Below are 16,911 nucleotides of genomic sequence, written 5' to 3'. Positions count from 1 at the left end.
TGTTCCCAAGAGCACCTCTCCAGCACAAATCCCAGTTTTCACAAACACAAACCAAACAGGCCTAAGACAATTATTCCATCAGTGCCTGCAATTCTGAGCTCCCTGTTCCCTGCCACTCACACAGCAATCTCACCTCAGCCCAGAGACTCCCTGTCCCCAAAGGGAAACACAACCTGACGGGGCACAGCTCTGGCACCACATTTCCCCTTGTTCCTGGAAAGCCCTAGGTAAATCCAGTCCCTCAGACCTTGCATCCCTGAACACCAGGAGAGCTGGAGTTTTACCCAGATCCCAGCGCCCTGCACAGCTACACTGACACGAGCACAGGCTGATCTCTCCGCCCAGCACCATCCCTCATTTTCTTCCCATTGCTCCCCAAGCGGCCCCAAACCACCCCCTGTCTGTGCCGGAGCCAGGGCCTGCCCCGAGCCCAACCAGAGGCTGTCACCCAGCCCTGCACCAGCTGCCGCCCCTGGGAGAGCTGGGAATGCACTGAGAGCTCGGCTCCCCAGTCCTCAGACACACAAATAATGCCCAACCTGCCCCTCTGGGCACAGCCAAACACCACAACTCCATCATCCCCAAGGAACTCTGGCAGTTGCCTCTTCACCTCTGCTCTTTTCCAAAGGACACAGGTAGGACTGGGCTGTCAGAAATGGTATTCCCTAGGCAGTTCATCCCAGCAGAGAGGAGAAGAGGAACCCTGTGTCCCTCTGACTGACCCCACAGCATGGGCACGACCAGCTGGGTTTTTCGTATTCTAAATTTTAAAATGAACTGAAGAACCTGAAAGGCAAAAAACGACACACGCATAAGGTTAGAGCCAGTCAACACACACACAGACAGACACACTCTCAGACACCCCTTCCTCAGCTTACACGCTGACTGCAGCCCTTACTAGAAACACTCCCCCCTAAAGAAGATGCTTTAACATCTTCTTCCATCTGCTGCTCCTTGATGTGGAACAGTAGATCCTGGGAAAATTGGTAGCATCAGTGACTATAGGGATCAAAATCTGCCTCGGGGACCTGCAAGACAGCATGAGGCAGTCTGCAAGTAGCTGACAGCTAGGAGTTATCCCCACACCAGGCCCATAAGCTTTCTACCCAAAAGCCCATAGACAAGAGATGAGAGTTTAAAACTGTTCAAACTAGCCATGACTGAATGTGCCAGGGCAGGGCAGCTCCAAGCATAAGCAGCACATGGACACCCAGTGCATCAAATATAAGCAGAGATGACACGAAGACTTGACATAACGCTTCAGAAGATAAATTCTTGAGACCAGGATGCTTTGAGGCGACAGAAGCTACGAAACTACTGCAGTGAGGAGGGTCTAGTACACTTCATATAGAAGTCCAAGGGAATGGCACATGAAAAAAAGATACTAGCAAAACTGAGAAGGAAGATGGATAGGAACACCTTGTGTACTTCTTCTGGTCTCAAAAAGCAAAACCATAAAGATGCCAGAATAAGCCCGATCCAGGAAAGTATGCAAGCGCTCCTGCTGCCAATAAGGCCCATAACAATGCCTGTAAAGCATTGAGACATCACAAAGCCCTATGACACTGAAGACAGCGGACACAGACCACATAACATAGACATAAACTGAAACTGCCCAGCAGTTTTACCTGATGGACCCAAGATTCCTAGTGCAAGATGAGTCAGAGGCCGACGACGCCAAAGGAAAGAAGGCTCTATGGCAGTAGTACGTGACAGTGAAATATAAACTCCTTATGAGAAGTTAGTGCCAAAGCTGGTAAGAGGATGCTCAAGAAGCGCAGTAGGCCTAGAGAAGGAGGCAACGACTGCCAGGTGATACAAAGGGATCCCTAGAGAATGATTCTGCCGCCAAAGGCTGAAGTGACGTCACAAAACATGACCGACCAACAAATGGCCAAGATGCAAGATGCCCGCGTGCTATGTTCAAAAGTGCTCAGAAGCGTGGCTACACTGAAGAGTAGGCAAAATTTAGACCGTGGCAATCATGCCAGACCTGAAGGCAGGCTCCTCGGGTGAAAAGATGGACAATGACATCGAGACTCAAAATCCAATGATGCGAAGCTCACGAGAACATGGAGATGGGTTGGAACTGCCCGGCCCGGCAAAGGCTCGAGTGATGCTGAAGAGAAACCCTCTCTCCTGTAACTCCAAGGGGCCCGGCCCACTACAGCCCTCTCCTCTAAGCTAACTTCAAATTGCCTCCTGTGATTCCAAAGGTTTTTGCCTTCTCCCAACCAACAGTCCCCACACTTAGCTCTCCGAAGACCAGCAGACAAAATCCATCCTCGACAGAAAAGAATGCTTCAGCACCGTGGATTTCAATACATGGCCCACAGCCCACTTGGGCAGCTACAAAAGATAGAGAATAATGACAAAATTCAGACTGTGATGACACGTCCCAGAAGTGACCCCTTGCACAATGCCCCTCTCCCTCATAATTGCCGAGGCTCATCGCTTACCGGCCGTTTCCAAACTTAGGCTCTGCACCTACTTGTGGTACCTAAGACAACAAAACAGAAACTGCGACTGTTGCCCTCCAGAAGAATAATGCACAGGCTCCCTCTGCACCACTGGCCCAGGCTCACCTCAAATCTTCATCTGACTCCGGAGGTGGCCCGGACGATACCTGCAAAGCAAAAAGGGACACGCTTTTGCATGCTGCCACGTACCTCTCACCTATCAGTCGCCCCACCTAAATGCCAACTCACCTGCTCGCCTCTGTCCCTTGGCATGCCCAGGGCAGCAGCAGCACCTGCAGAGAAGCAAAGCAAAAAAACATGCTGAGAGACTGAAACCACAGCCTCCCCGCTCCAACTCAAGTACACCACACCTATAGCTTAAGCTTGCACCCACCTGGCCTCCAGCATCCCAGGGCCGGGACACCTTCCCAGTGGACCACCTAAAATGCACAAACAAAAACAGATGCTTAGAGCTGCACCAGAAACTGATACCCAAGCAGTAACAACTCATTCTGTCCACCAGTCACCGCTCACCTCGCTCCATTGACCTTGACCACTGATATTCAGCATTACTTCCTACAAATAAAGATGAAGAACAAAGCTGTAACACAGTCACCATTTACACTTGCCCTGCAAAGACAAACGGTGACTGACCTTCCTGTGGGAACCACCTCACCCGGTATGGGGCACTCTGCCACAGATTCAATCCATCTGCATCTGAAAGAAAGTTATGACAAAAGTCAAAGTGCTGCATCATAACTTAGCAGCTCCAGACATCTTGTGTGAATCTAGAAATACCATCTTGAGTCCAACTAATCCCTACATTACAAATGTCAAGTCCCTAGGACTTATCCTATTACACCTACACCCAGGCTATGTAGCAGGGCAAAGCAGCCCCGGGCCAAACACACAGACACCCGTGACACAGGAGATGACAAACAAGGGGATGCAACAAGGAGAGGAAACTCTCAGCAAGAAGAATTACCAATGAGATGACCTAGATGAGGCCGATGAGGCTCAAAGAACTCTGGCAGGAAAAGACCCTAACAGAAGGACTTATGCCAAGAACCGCAAAGACGGATGCCCGAGAATCGTACGGTTGGAATCCTCTACCTATCCTCGCATTCTCCCAAGTCCTAATCTGTTATAAGGGATTGTTGCGGTGCACAGCTGTCAATACAGCCCAGAACAAGACTGTAAAAGGTGTCTGACTCAATAGTGCTAAAGAGAGATGCGATTCCGATGCATGCCCGAGCTTGCAAGTCAAAGGTTCAAGGGTACCAGCGTCGGGCCAAGGAACGCAAAGGAGCTGCTAAGGATGATGCCCAGCATTTCTGATAAGCCCCTCAAAGGGGTAAGGCAAAAGACATGTGACACAAGATGCCCAAAAGACACAGAACACACAATAGACAAGTGACACAACACACACCAGGACTGCTCTGCCCTCCACACATCAGCATTATGATCAAAAGCGAGGCTTTCCCTTTACGTGGCCTAAGGGGCCCTCTCGTGGACATCCCCATCTCCAAAGCTAATTCAAAAATCCCTCCCACCAAGTCCTGACCCAGCACCCCACTCTCATCCCCCTCCCTGAGGTGTAGCCCTCAACTTAGCTCTCAGATATCCAGGGATGCAAATCCTCATCAGGTGCAAAAGAAGGCCGCCTCATCATCTGGGAAGTTCCTGCCCTCAGAGGGCTGTTCTCTCTTAGTCTACTGCAATAAAGAAAACCAAACATCAGTGCCTGAACTCAGCAGCACATCAGCCAAAACCCGACAATTCCACTACTCACCGTCTCCTGAGAACGTCCCGGTCCTCAGCTCATACGCTGTGGCCGCACTCCAAGGCCGACGCCGCCGTCGCAGGGTATCCCTGGGTTAAGAGGGGACAAGGTGATGTGGCATTGCTGAAACTTGAGTGGACCCTCGCTCCTCCCTCCCTCCCCGACTCGCCGCAACTCCTCAGCCATTGCCAAAAGCTGCCCAGATGGCACCTTCAAACAGAAAAGGTACAGGCTTCATTGCAGAGCCCTGTAATACTTCTGGAAGGCTCACAGGGGCAGCTCAAGGGTGATAAACTGGCTCCATCAGCTGGTCCATGAGGGGGTTCAGCCCCTGCAGGCATAATACAAGTGGGCCACCTAAAACACACAAATGGATGCTTAGACAATGCATGCTTTGAGCTGCCCCAGAATTTGGCACCCAAGCAATAACCGGTTGCGTCCACTGGTCACTGCTTACCTCACTCACTTGACCTTGACTGCTGATATCCAGGTTTACTTCCTAAAAATAAAGACAAAGAACAGCCCTGCAACATAACCAAAATGAAACACCACCCCTGAAAAGCTGAATGATGACCAACCTTCCCAGGGGAGAAGGGGCAAAACAAAGTGGAAAGGCACATGCCGATGTAGTGTCCAAAAATGTTGCATTGCCAAGGTAGGTTCCACCTGGAAGCGCTCAACTGTGACCTCTTTCTGCAAGGGTGTCTGTCATGTTGGAGTAGCGATTTGAATGCTGCAGACCACCTGTAAAACACAAAAAAAATCAAAGGCTACTTATAGTTTCATCACTAATACAACAACTCCAGTAGCATCCACTTCTGTGCTGGAATCAATACTCATCCAGCTCATGGTCCCCCCGGTGCCAATACCCTGCTGTGCCAAGTGCCTCACATCTTCAAAATGAAAATCCGAACAGTGAGGTAAACGTAGAGCCCAGAGTCAGGCCGTAGCTTGGACTTCAGGCACCGACCCACCTCGTTGCTGTGCTCCTCTGGTCTCCTCCGTTCACATCAGGTTTACATGCTCTCCCTCTGCAAAAGAATTATTTGTCAAAGTTACCCAGCTTAGCCTTTCCCAAGTTCTCATTCCTCAAAGCAAACTGCCTAGGATCCCACAGTAGTGGGCCTTCGGACAAACTACTATGAAACTGCAAGACACCACTGCACCACTCCCACGTCTCCACTGAACACCACACAGACTGGCCACAGTCACTCCATCCGAGGCGTGGCTCAGGTGGCTGAGCAAAGCAAAAGGCTCCCTGTAAAGTCTCCTTTCTTCTCCACCTACCCCCCCGCCAGGACTACTCTACAGGGCAGAGCAATTCCAGGCTAGACATAAACTCAAACAACACATTATACTACAAGCAGTGTGACACGAGGATGATAAAAAAAAGCTCTCGGCAAGAAGAACGATGGCAAGGACAGAGATGACGCCAAAAGAGACAACCGATGGTATGGCATTGGTGGATGAAGGGGGCTCTAAGGAGCAGAAGAAAAGACTGTAACAGTGACCTGTTCTAAGAACTGTCAGTCACAACGATCAAGATGGCTGTGAGAGACAATGCCACATTTAGAATGCTCCCATATCCTGACAATCTTACAAGCCCCAGGACATTACAGCTCACGGCTGGAAAGGATGGATGGCAGTACAGCCGGGAACAAGGCCTCAAAAGAGATCCGACTCAATGCTTTCAAGATGTGATTCCAAGATGTGGCCAAGCCCACTGGTAAAAGAACAAGTGATATTGGCATCCTACCGAGAAGTACGAAAGTTCAAGAAGCTAGAGATGATGGCCAATGCTTATGATAAGCCCCTTAAGGGTAAAAGGCAGAGAGATCTGATCCAAGGGAAGCCAAAGACACAGAACACACACCGGACAAGACAACACACACCGGAACTGCTCTGCGCTGCACACCCTACAGTTGCAGTCAAAAGTAGGGCTGCTCCCTTTAGCTTACCTAAGAAGCCCCTTGGAGAGCATCCCTTTCCCCTACACTACTTTTTAAATCTCTCCCAGGAATTTCCAACCCACTACCCTGCTATCATCCCATCTCCAGGCCCTGGCCCCCAACTTAGCTTTCAGATGACCCGTGATGTGAATCCACACTGGATACAAAAGGAGTCCACCTCAGCCATCTCCAAAGGCACTGTGATCACCAGGTTGGCCTCTTAGTCAGCTATGACAAAGAAAACCAAAATCAATGCACCAGTGTAGTGGCATACAAGCCAAATCCCAACAAGTCAGCTACTAACTGGGAGCCTGCTCCCGCTCCCACTCATACTTGCAGTCCTTAACTTACCTATCAGAAGCCTCCATCTCCGATGTCATCTCTGACCCAGGGTAGCTCCCTCTTGCAGCACAATGAATCTGCTGAACAAATTTGAAGTGTCATACTTGACACAATCTGGAATTTCAGCAAGTTGCAATGCTTCTAAGAAAAACAAGGGAAAAAAAAATTACAAAAAGCACCAAGCACCTTATCAACCCTGAACACTCAATCCAAAAATCATGAACTATGCACTCAATGCTATCTTCTTCACAGTATCTTCAAAGCTTCTATTGCTTTAGATGCCAAAAATACCTGCTGAAAGAAAGCTGAAAAAACCTGAAAGATCCCCCTTCATGGAAATAAGAAGACACCCTTACCCGAAATAACCCCACAGAAGGAATGGGGCTCTTTTACCCAGGGCTGGGGTTAATATACCCCTGGCCGGGCCCGCCTCTCGTTCCCACAATGCCCGGGGAAAAGGGAGGAGGCAATTTTACCATAAGGGATAAAAGCACTGGGAGGAGCTGCAGCTGTTTGGCTGCTCTGACTTAAATTCCAGGTGAGTGAAGGGCTCTGTAGATGCCTTCTGTTTTACTACAGCTGCATCCACTGAAAGGGTAAAAAAACTCCTTGTTTTGGCAGCGTAGACAGATGAGTTGCATGATTCCTTGTTAAGTTCTGTAATTGTTCATTAGTGACTATTGAGTCACAGGACTATGGAGGGTAGAGAAGAATAGTAATAATATACATGGTGTAACTCCTGTTGGGGTCTCTAATTAGGGCTGTATTCATTATAAATAAAACTGAAAAAATAATGGGCTCTCTGGCAGCAGGAGGGTTTTGTGAGTGCTGGGCTCGCTCCCTTGTGAGAGATTGGGTGCCAGTACCCAGCTAGAAGTGCCCTGAAGTACAGATTTAAATTCTTAAAATGCTGAAAAAGGGGGAGCTTCCTTCAATTGAACCCCTTAAAATGAGAGACTAGGGAGTGTTTGTCTCTACTTAAATAGATGCCATAGCAATAAATGGGTTCTCTCCTCTGAATCCCCTAAAATACTGGAAAAAGAGGGGGTTTCCTTACTTCAGGTCTCTCCAGTGATGGAAAAAGGGGGATTTCTCCCTCAATTCAAATCCTTATAAAGGAGGGACAACCGGGCTTTCCCCTCAATTTAAACCTTGGGATGATGAAAATGGGGGAGTTATGCTCAATTCCAACCAATAAAATAGCATTGTCAAGGTTTTCCCCTTCTATTTAAACTGGAGAATAATGGAAAATGGGGATTCCCTGTCAAGTGATACCCCTAAGAGCATGGAAAAGGCAGGGTTTCCTTCAAGTGATACCCTTAAAATTGCAGAGGAAGGGGATTCCCCCTTAATTTAAACACAGACAATTATGGAAAAGGAAGTTTTTTCCCTCCGTTTAAATCCCTTTTCTCCTCATAACCCCCCTTTTTTTCTGGGGGCACTGGGGAAGGGCTGCCAAGATGAAAGGGGAAAGTGGAATGTTTCCCTGGGACCCCACGTGCTGCCCTGCCTGCTCAGGTGCTGCCCCTTGGCACGAGGGGTTTTCCCTGGGCATTTTCTGGGAGCAGTGCTCTGTGCCCAGGTGCCTCCGGCTGCTCCCCAGCTCCTGCTGGATGCTCCGACCGTTGTCCCTGGAGGGACACTCGGGATGCCCCCATTGCCCCTCTGGACCAGCAGCTCCCTGCACAGGTGTGCCCGGGGAACCCTCTGAGAGCGGCCTCTGGCAGGAGCCGCCCCCTCCTCATCCTGGCCTGTCACACCTGGGGCTGCTGCGCCTTGGAGCAGGGGCTGAGGAGGAGAAAGGTCCTGCTGGTCCTTCCCTGCCCTGCACAGCCCTTTGTGTGCCCCTGAAACACCGGGGTGCCGGGCTTTCCTTGCTGTGGGAGACTGGGTGGTCCTTTGATCCCAGACTCTGCTCTTCCCCGGGCACTGCACATGGACAGGGGGCAGAGATGGGCCCTCAGAGGAGCGGGGGCTGCTCCTCGCTCTCGGGGCGCCGCGGGCGCTGCGCAGCCTTCCCCTTTTACTTCCCAGTTCCTCATTTTGTGCCTCCTTTTCCCTTGGGGATGCGCCCGGGCCGCATTCCAGCGGCCGCCACGGCAACAGCACCTGCGGGCGGCGGGGTGGGCGGGGTTTTATCCACTGAAAACACACATTGTCATTAAAATCTGTTTCTTATCTAATAAACAAAAATCACTTTCCTAGAACTAATTTCCATGCATTCACCTCCTCCTGGAAGTCTTTTGATGGTCCTGCAGATTCATTAAGAGGGGTCTCTGCTGGTCATATTCACTGAATGCTTCAGTATTAAAGGTGACCTTGCCTTGAGCTATTTTCCTGGGCGTGCACTGTTGCGTCTTGTGACAGAACTGCCCCAGAACCACTGCAGGCCTCCTGATCTGTTCCAGCACCGGCTCCAGCCTCATTTCTTGCCCTGTGTGCACACATTTAAATCCTTTAATCTTTTTCACTACTTGGTCTTTCAGCAACATCGGGGAGCTGAAAATGTTTATTCTCTATGTTATTTCTCAATCCCCTGCTGAACAGCCCAACCCTCCCTCCTCCCTCTCCCACCCCACCATTCCCACCACCCTGATCCCCTGCACATCTCACTTCTCTCCACCAAACCCTTCCCGCTGAAGGGAGCTGCTGAGGAGCCGCTTGGTCCATCCCTGGATTCTCCAAGCACTGACTGCCCATCCACTCTGACCACAGCCGGGGCCACATCCCACCGCCTGCCCAGCGTCCATCCATGGCGGTGAGCTCCGTGTCCCCACCTTCTGCCTCACCCACCGAAGGAGATGATCCATGTGAGACAGATGTCACCGACGTGGCCATACACAGTGTGACACTGCTCATCTGTCTCTGTGGGCTGGCCGGGAACGGGGCTCTTCTGCCTCCTCAGATGGAAAGGGCATACTGCCAGCATCTTTAGCCTGGCTGTCACCGACTTCATCTTCCTCCTCTTTGCGGTCCCCTCTGCCCTGCTCTTCCTGCTGGAAGATGTGTTCTGCTCTCCTGTCATGCCCCTGAGGTACGTGAGATTCCTTTACCTGGTGTCAGCGTTCTCCTGCTACTGGGTGCTCTTCTGGATGACAGCCATCAGCGCCAAAAAGGACATGGAAAAGCTCTGCAAGCTCTGCTGCCGCTGTGACCTTCCCAATCCCATGATGTGGGTGCTGTGGGGTGCTCAATGCTTGACCTTCTTCGTTCCCATCATTCTCATTCCCACAGTGGCTTCCCTGTGCCCGTCTCACGAGCAGGAGCACTGCCGGGTGGCTCTCATCTCCATGTTCTCCGTTACCCTGCTCCCCTTTGCTGCACCCGTGGTCATTACCCGCATAATAATCCACACGTTCCGCTGTGTCCCGGTCTGTCCCGGTGTTTCCCGGTCTATCCCGCGGGGAGGCCGGGCCTGACCCGCGCCACGCCCCCTACGCGCGCGCTCCGCATGGGTCACGTGGTTCCCCGCGCGTCACGTGATCGGGGCGGGGGCCGCCGGGAAGCGCCAGGCGGGACCGGGGCGGGATCGGGATCGGGATCGGGATCGGGGTCGGGACCGGGCCCAGCGCAGCCCCGGCCAAGCCGAGGCCCTGCCCGAACCCTGCGAACCGCCAGCCCGGCGCCGGCATTTTATTCCCTTTACACTTCTCAGCCTTTCCGGGCCCCTGTTGTACCAGCAGCGCTGCCCCGACGGTCCCGCGGTGCAGCTCTTTTACTGACACGGCGCAGCGGCCACACCTGCTGCAGTACCTTTATTGTACCTCTTTTACCATGCTCAGCATTTTATTCCCTTTACACCGCTCAGCCCTTCCGGGCCCCTTTTTTACCAGCAGCGCTGCCCCGACGGTCCCTCGGTGCAGCTCTTTTACTGACACGAGGCAGCGGCCACTCCTGCTGCAGTACCTTTACAATATTTCTTAGACCATTGTCAATATTTTATTCCGCTCACATTTCCCAGCCTTTCCCGTACTGCTCTTTTTAAGCAGCAGCGCCGCCCCGACGGTCCCGGGGTGCAGCTCTCTTAGTGACACGGCGCAGGGGCGGAGAGCCCTCTAGGTGCGGCTCCTCTATGGCACTTTACCGTGTTCTATTTTATTTCATTGGCACCTCGCGCGTTGCGCCGGGCGGCTCATTCGGGGACATGCGCCGGCTCCCACAGCGCTCCGCTCGCCGCCGCTCCCCGGGGGCCTCCCCGCTGCTCTCGGGAGATCGCACACCGCAGGCGGCCCAAGCCCCGTCTCGCCGACGGCACTCACCACCCACCGCCCGCCGCCGCGTTCTCCCGCTCCCTACCGGCACGAAGCGGCGCTGCCGATGACGGAGCCGATGCGCGGCTGCCACGCCGCTTTCCCCGCGCCTCAGGGCCGGCGCCTTCGGCCGCACAGGGCGGCGTCCCCGCACCCGGGCCAGCCCGCGAAGCTCCTGCCGCCGCCGCCGCCGCCCCCCGACTGAGGGGCCGCGACGCCGGCGCCCCCTTTTATACTCCGCACCCCCTTTTCCCGCCACTGCCGCGATGGGCTCACCCTGCCTCAAAACCGCCCAGAAGCGCCCGAGGCGGGAACGGCGCAGCCCCGCCGGTGCCTCGGAGAAGCTCTTTTAGTGACACGGGGCAGCGGCCACCCCTCCTGCTGCAGTACCTTTATTGTACCTCTTTTACCGTGCTCAGCATTTTATTCCCTTTATACCGCTCAGCCTTTCCCGTGCTGCTCTTTTTAACCAGCAGCGCTGCTCCAACGGTCCCGCGGTGCAGCTCTTTCAGTGACGCAGCGCAGCGGCCACACCTGCTGCAGTACCTTTATTGTACCTCTTTTACCATGCTCAGCATTTTATTCTCTTTATACCTCTCAACCTTTCCGGGCCCCTTTTTAACCAGCAGCGCTGCCCCGACGGTCCCTCGGTGCAGCTCTTTTAGTGACACGGGGCAGCGGCCACTCCTGCTGCAGTACTTTTAAAGCATTTTCGACCTTTTTCGCAATTTTATTCCCTTCACAGATGCGACCTTTGCCGTGACACCTTTGAAGCAGTACCCCTGGCCCAGCTGCGCCTCGGTGCAGCTCATTTTATCCTGAGGAAGCGGCTACTCCTGCTGCGGTGCTGTTATTATTTCTCAGACCTTTCTCTATATTTTATTTCCCTCACACATCCAGTCCTTTCCCGTGCCGCACGTTTACCATCAACACCACCCCAAAGGTGCCTCGGTGCAGCTCTTTTAGTGACACGGGGCCGCGGCTACTCCTGCTGCAGTACCTTTTGAATATTTCTTAGACCATTGTGAATATTTTATTCGGCTCACACTTCCCAGCCTTTCCCGTGCTGCTCTTTTGAACCAGCAGCGCTGCCCCAACGGTCCCGGGGTGCAGCTCTTTTACTGACACGGGGCAGCGGCCACACCTCCTGCAGTACCTTTATTGTACCTCTTTTATCATGCTCAGCATTTTATTCCCTTTATACCTCTCAGCCTTTCCCGTGCTGCTCTTTTTTCCAAGCAGCGCTGCCTCGACGGTCCCTCGGTACAGCTCTTTTAGTGACACGGGGCAGCGGCCACACCTGCTGCTGCCGTGCCTTTATTGGACCTCTTTTACCATGCTCAGCATTTTATTCCCTTTACACCTCTCAACCTTTCCGGGCCCCTTTTTTACCAGCAGCGCTGCCCCGACGGTCCCTCGGTGCAGCTCTTTTAGTGACACGGCGCAGCGGCCACTCCTGCTGCAGTACCTTTACAATATTTCTTAGACCACTCTCAATATTTTATTCCGCTCACACTTTCCAGCCTTTCCCGTGCTGCTCTTTTTAACCAGCAGCGCCGCCCCGACGGTCCCGGGGTGCAGCTCTCTTAGTGACACGACGCAGCGGCCACCCCTCCTGCAGTACCTTTATTGGACCTCTTTTACCATGCTCAGCATTTTATTCTCTTTATACCTCTCAACCTTTCCGGGCCCCTTTTTAACCAGCAGCGCTGCCCCGACGGTCCCTCGGTGCAGCTCTTTTACTGACACGGGGCAGCGGCCACTCCTGCTGCAGTACCTTTACAATATTTCTTAGACCACTCTCAATATTTTATTCCGCTCACATTTCCCAGCCTTTCCCGTGCTGCTCTTTTTAAGCAGCAGCGCTGCCCCAACGGTCCCGGGGTGCAGCTCTTTCAGTGACGCAGCGCAGCGGCCACACCTGCTGCAGTACCTTTATTGGACCTCTTTTACCATGCTCAGCATTTTATTCCCTTTACACCTCTCAGCCTTTCCGGGCCCCTTTTTTACCAGCAGCGCTGCCCCAACGGTCCCGGGGTGCAGCTCTTTCAGTGACGCAGCGCAGCGGCCACACCTGCTGCAGTACCTTTATTGGACCTCTTTTACCATGCTCAGCATTTTATTCTCTTTATACCTCTCAACCTTTCCGGGCCCCTTTTTAAGCAGCAGCGCTGCCCCGACGGTCCCTCGGTGCAGCTCTTTTAGTGATGCGGGGCAGCGGCTACTCCTGTTGCAGTACCTTTACAATATTTCTTAGACCATTGTCAATACTTTATTCGGCTCACACTTCCTCTTGTCAATATTTTATTCAACTCACACTTCCCAGCCTTTCCGTGCTGCTCTTTTTAAGCAGCAGCGCTGCCCCGACGGTCCCGCCGGTGCAGCTCTTTTAGTGACACGGGGCAGCGGCCACACCTGCTGCTGCAGTACCTTTATTGGACCTCTTTTACCATGCTCAGCATTTTATTCCCTTTACACCTCTCAGCCTTTCCCGGCCCCTTTTTAACCAGCAGCGCTGCCCCAACGGTCCCGGGGTGCAGCTCTTTTAGTGACACGGGGCAGCGGCCACTCCTGCTGCAGTACCTTTACAATATTTCTTAGACCACTCTCACTATTTTATTCCGCTCACACTTCCCAGCCTTTCCCGTGCTGCTCTTTTGAACCAGCAGCGCTGCCCCAACGGTCCCGCGGTGCAGCTCTTTTACTGACACGGGGCAGCGGCCACTCCTGCTGCAGTACCTTTATTGGACCTCTTTTACCATGCTCAGCATTTTATTCCCTTTACACCGCTCAGCCTTTCCGTGCTATTCTTTTTAACGAGCAGCGCTGCCCCGACGGTCCCTCGGTGCAGCTCTTTTAGTGACACGGCGCAGCGGCCACTCCTGCTGCAGTACCTTTACAATATTTCTTAGACCACTCTCACTATTTTATTCCGCTCACATTTCCCAGCCTTTCCCGTACTGCTCTTTTTAACCAGCAGCGCCGCCCCGACGGTCCCGGGGTGCAGCTCTCTTAGTGACACGGCGCAGGGGCGGAGAGCCCTCTAGGTGCGGCTCCTCTATGGCACTTTACCGTGTTCTATTTTATTTCATTGGCACCTCGCGCGTTGCGCCGGGCGGCTCATTCGGGGACATGCGCCGGCTCCCACAGCGCTCCGCTCGCCGCCGCTCCCCGGGGGCCTCCCCGCTGCTCTCGGGAGATCGCACACCGCAGGCGGCCCAAGCCCCGTCTCGCCGACGGCACTCACCACCCACCGCCCGCCGCCGCGTTCTCCCGCTCCCTACCGGCACGAAGCGGCGCTGCCGATGACGGAGCCGATGCGCGGCTGCCACGCCGCTTTCCCCGCGCCTCAGGGCCGGCGCCTTCGGCCGCACAGGGCGGCGTCCCCGCACCCGGGCCAGCCCGCGAAGCTCCTGCCGCCGCCGCCGCCGCCCCCCGACTGAGGGGCCGCGACGCCGGCGCCCCCTTTTATACTCCGCACCCCCTTTTCCCGCCACTGCCGCGATGGGCTCACCCTGCCTCAAAACCGCCCAGAAGCGCCCGAGGCGGGAACGGCGCAGCCCCGCCGGTGCCTCGGAGAAGCTCTTTTAGTGACACGGGGCAGCGGCCACCCCTCCTGCTGCAGTACCTTTATTGTACCTCTTTTACCGTGCTCAGCATTTTATTCCCTTTATACCGCTCAGCCTTTCCCGTGCTGCTCTTTTTAACCAGCAGCGCTGCCCCAACGGTCCCGCGGTGCAGCTCTTTTAGTGACACGGCGCAGCGGCCACTCCTGCTGCAGTACTTTTAAAGCATTTTCGACCTTTTTTGTAATTTTATTCCCTTCACAGATGCGACCTTTGCCGTGACACCTTTGAAGCAGCACCCCTGGCCCAGCTGCGCCTCGGTGCAGCTCATTTTATCCTGAGGAAGCGGCTACTCCTGCTGCGGTGCTGTTATTATTTCTCAGACCTTTCTCTATATTTTATTTCCCTCACACCTCCAGTCCTTTCCCGTGCCGCACGTCTACCATCAACACCACCCCAAAGGTGCCTCGGTGCAGCTCTTTTAGTGACAAGGGGCAGCAACTACTCCTGCTGCAGTACCTTTACAATATTTCTTAGACCACTGTGAATATTTTATTCGGCTCACACTTCCCAGCCTTTCCCCTGCTGCTCTTTTTAAGCAGCAGCGCTGCCCCGACGGTCCTGCGGTGCAGCTCTTTTAGTGACACGGGGCAGCGGCCACACCTGCTGCTGCAGTACCTTTATTGGACCTCTTTTACCATGCTCAGCATTTTATTCCCTTTACACCGCTCAGCCTTTCCGGGCCCCTTTTTTCCAAGCAGCGCTGCCCCGACGCTCCCTCGGTGCAGCTCTTTTAGTGACACGGCGCAGCGGCCACTCCTGCTGCAGTACCTTTACAATATTTCTTAGACCACTGTCAATATTTTATTCCGCTCACACTTCCCAGCCTTTCCCGTGCTGCTCTTTTTAAGCAGCAGCGCTGCCCCGACGGTCCCTCGGTGCAGCTCTTTTAGTGACATGGGGCAGCGGCCACTCCTGCTGCAGTACTTTTAAAGCATTTTCGACTTTTTTCGCAATTTTATTCCCTTCATAGATGCGACCTTTGCCGTGACACCTTTGAAGCAGCACCCCTGGCCCAGCTTCGCCTCGGTGCAGCTCATTTTATCCTGAGGAAGCGGCTACTCCTGCTGCGGTGCTGTTATTATTTCTCAGACCTTTCTCTATATTTTATTTCCCTCACACCTCCAGTCCTTTCCCGTGCCGCACGTCTACCATCAACACCACCCCAAAGGTGCCTCGGTGCAGCTCTTTTAGTGACACGGGGCCGCGGCTACTCCTGCTGAAGTACCTTTTGAATATTTCTTAGACCATTGTCAATATTTTATTCGGCTCACACTTCCCAGCCTTTCCCGTGCTGCTCTTTTTAAGCAGCAGCGCTGCCCCAACGGTCCTGCGGTGCAGCTCTTTTAGTGACACGACGCAGCGGCCACCCCTCCTGCAGTACCTTTATTGTACCTCTTTTACCATGCTCAGCATTTTATTCCCTTTATACCTCTCAGCCTTTCCGGGCCCCTTTTTTACCAGCAGCGCTGCCCCGACGGTCCCTCGGTGCAGCTCTTTTAGTGACACAGCGCAGCGGCCACTCCTGCTGCAGTACCTTTACAATATTTCTTAGACCACTCTCAATATTTTATTCCGCTCACACTTCCCAGCCTTTCCCGTGCTGCTCTTTTTAAGCAGCAGCGCTGCCCCGACGGTCCTGCGGTGCAGCTCTTTTACTGACACGACGCAGCGGCCACCCCTCCTGCAGTACCTTTATTGGACCTCTTTTACCATGCTCAGCATTTTATTCCCTTTACACCTCTCAGCCTTTCCCGGCCCCTTTTTTCCAAGCAGCGCTGCCCCGACGGTCCCTCGGTGCAGCTCTTTTAGTGATGCGGGGCAGCGGCTACTCCTGCTGCAGTACCTTTACAATATTTCTTAGACCATTGTCAATACTTTATTCGGCTCACACTTCCTCTTGTCAATATTTTATTCAACTCACATTTCCCAGCCTTTCCGTGCTGCTCTTTTTAAGCAGCAGCGCTGCCCCGACGGTCCCGCCGGTGCAGCTCTTTTAGTGACACGGGGCAGCGGCCACACCTGCTGCTGCAGTACCTTTATTGGACCTCTTTTACCATGCTCAGCATTTTATTCCCTTTACACCGCTCAGCCTTTCCGGGCCCCTTTTTTACCAGCAGCGCTGCCCCGACGGTCCCTCGGTGCAGCTCTTTTAGTGACACGGCGCAGCGGCCACTCCTGCTTCAGTACTTTTAAAGCATTTTCGACCTTTTTCGCAATTTTATTCCCTTCACAGATGCGACCTTTGCCGTGACACCTTTGAAGCAGCACCCCGGCCCCAGCTGCGCCTCGGTGCAGCTCATTTTATCCTGAGGAAGCGGCTACTCCTGCTGCGGTGCTGTTATTATTTCTCAGACCTTTCTCTATATTTTATTTCCCTCACACCTCCAGTCCTTTCCCGTGCCGCACGTTTACCATCAACACCACCCCAAAGGTGCCTCGGTGCAGCTCTTTTAGTGACAAGGGGCCGCGGCTACTCCTGCTGCAGTACCTTTTGAATAT

The 16,911-nt window shown here is 53.5% G+C and overlaps 3 long non-coding RNA genes across 5 annotated transcripts; 1 reads left to right on the top strand and 2 right to left on the bottom strand.

Moving 5' to 3' along the window:
* Nucleotides 1–1,910: 1,910 nt before the first annotated feature.
* On the bottom strand, nucleotides 1,911–3,101 carry LOC125328428. Its single transcript, XR_007204711.1, has 6 exons — nucleotides 2,994–3,101; nucleotides 2,854–2,899; nucleotides 2,709–2,752; nucleotides 2,586–2,626; nucleotides 2,460–2,500; nucleotides 1,911–2,349 (listed from the first exon to the last, which is right to left on the bottom strand). It is a non-coding gene; the product is annotated as an uncharacterized LOC125328428 (long non-coding RNA).
* A 36-nt stretch (nucleotides 3,102–3,137) lies between these two features.
* LOC125328427 lies at nucleotides 3,138–9,675 on the bottom strand. 3 transcript variants are annotated; one of them, XR_007204710.1, is made up of 11 exons: nucleotides 9,147–9,203; nucleotides 8,760–8,967; nucleotides 6,543–6,674; nucleotides 6,370–6,419; nucleotides 5,112–5,273; nucleotides 4,821–4,986; nucleotides 4,700–4,741; nucleotides 4,514–4,599; nucleotides 4,252–4,331; nucleotides 4,069–4,174; nucleotides 3,138–3,176 (listed from the first exon to the last, which is right to left on the bottom strand). It is a non-coding gene; the product is annotated as an uncharacterized LOC125328427 (long non-coding RNA). The 3 variants fall into 3 exon arrangements; XR_007204708.1 differs by lacking the exons at nucleotides 3,138–3,176; nucleotides 9,147–9,203 and adding an exon at nucleotides 9,587–9,675 and having other exon boundaries at nucleotides 3,226–4,174; XR_007204709.1 differs by lacking the exon at nucleotides 3,138–3,176 and having other exon boundaries at nucleotides 3,226–4,174; nucleotides 5,217–5,273.
* Nucleotides 8,763–9,655, top strand: LOC125328433. Its single transcript, XR_007204715.1, has 2 exons — nucleotides 8,763–8,846; nucleotides 9,176–9,655. It is a non-coding gene; the product is annotated as an uncharacterized LOC125328433 (long non-coding RNA).
* Nucleotides 9,676–16,911: the final 7,236 nt, after the last annotated feature.

The sequence above is a fragment of the Corvus hawaiiensis genome, chromosome 7 (genome assembly GCF_020740725.1).
Source record: "Corvus hawaiiensis isolate bCorHaw1 chromosome 7, bCorHaw1.pri.cur, whole genome shotgun sequence".
In the NCBI taxonomy this organism is placed as follows: Eukaryota; Metazoa; Chordata; class Aves; order Passeriformes; family Corvidae; genus Corvus; species Corvus hawaiiensis.
The sequence above is the reverse complement of the archived record's forward strand: the minus strand, read 5'-3'. Positions and strand labels throughout refer to the sequence as shown.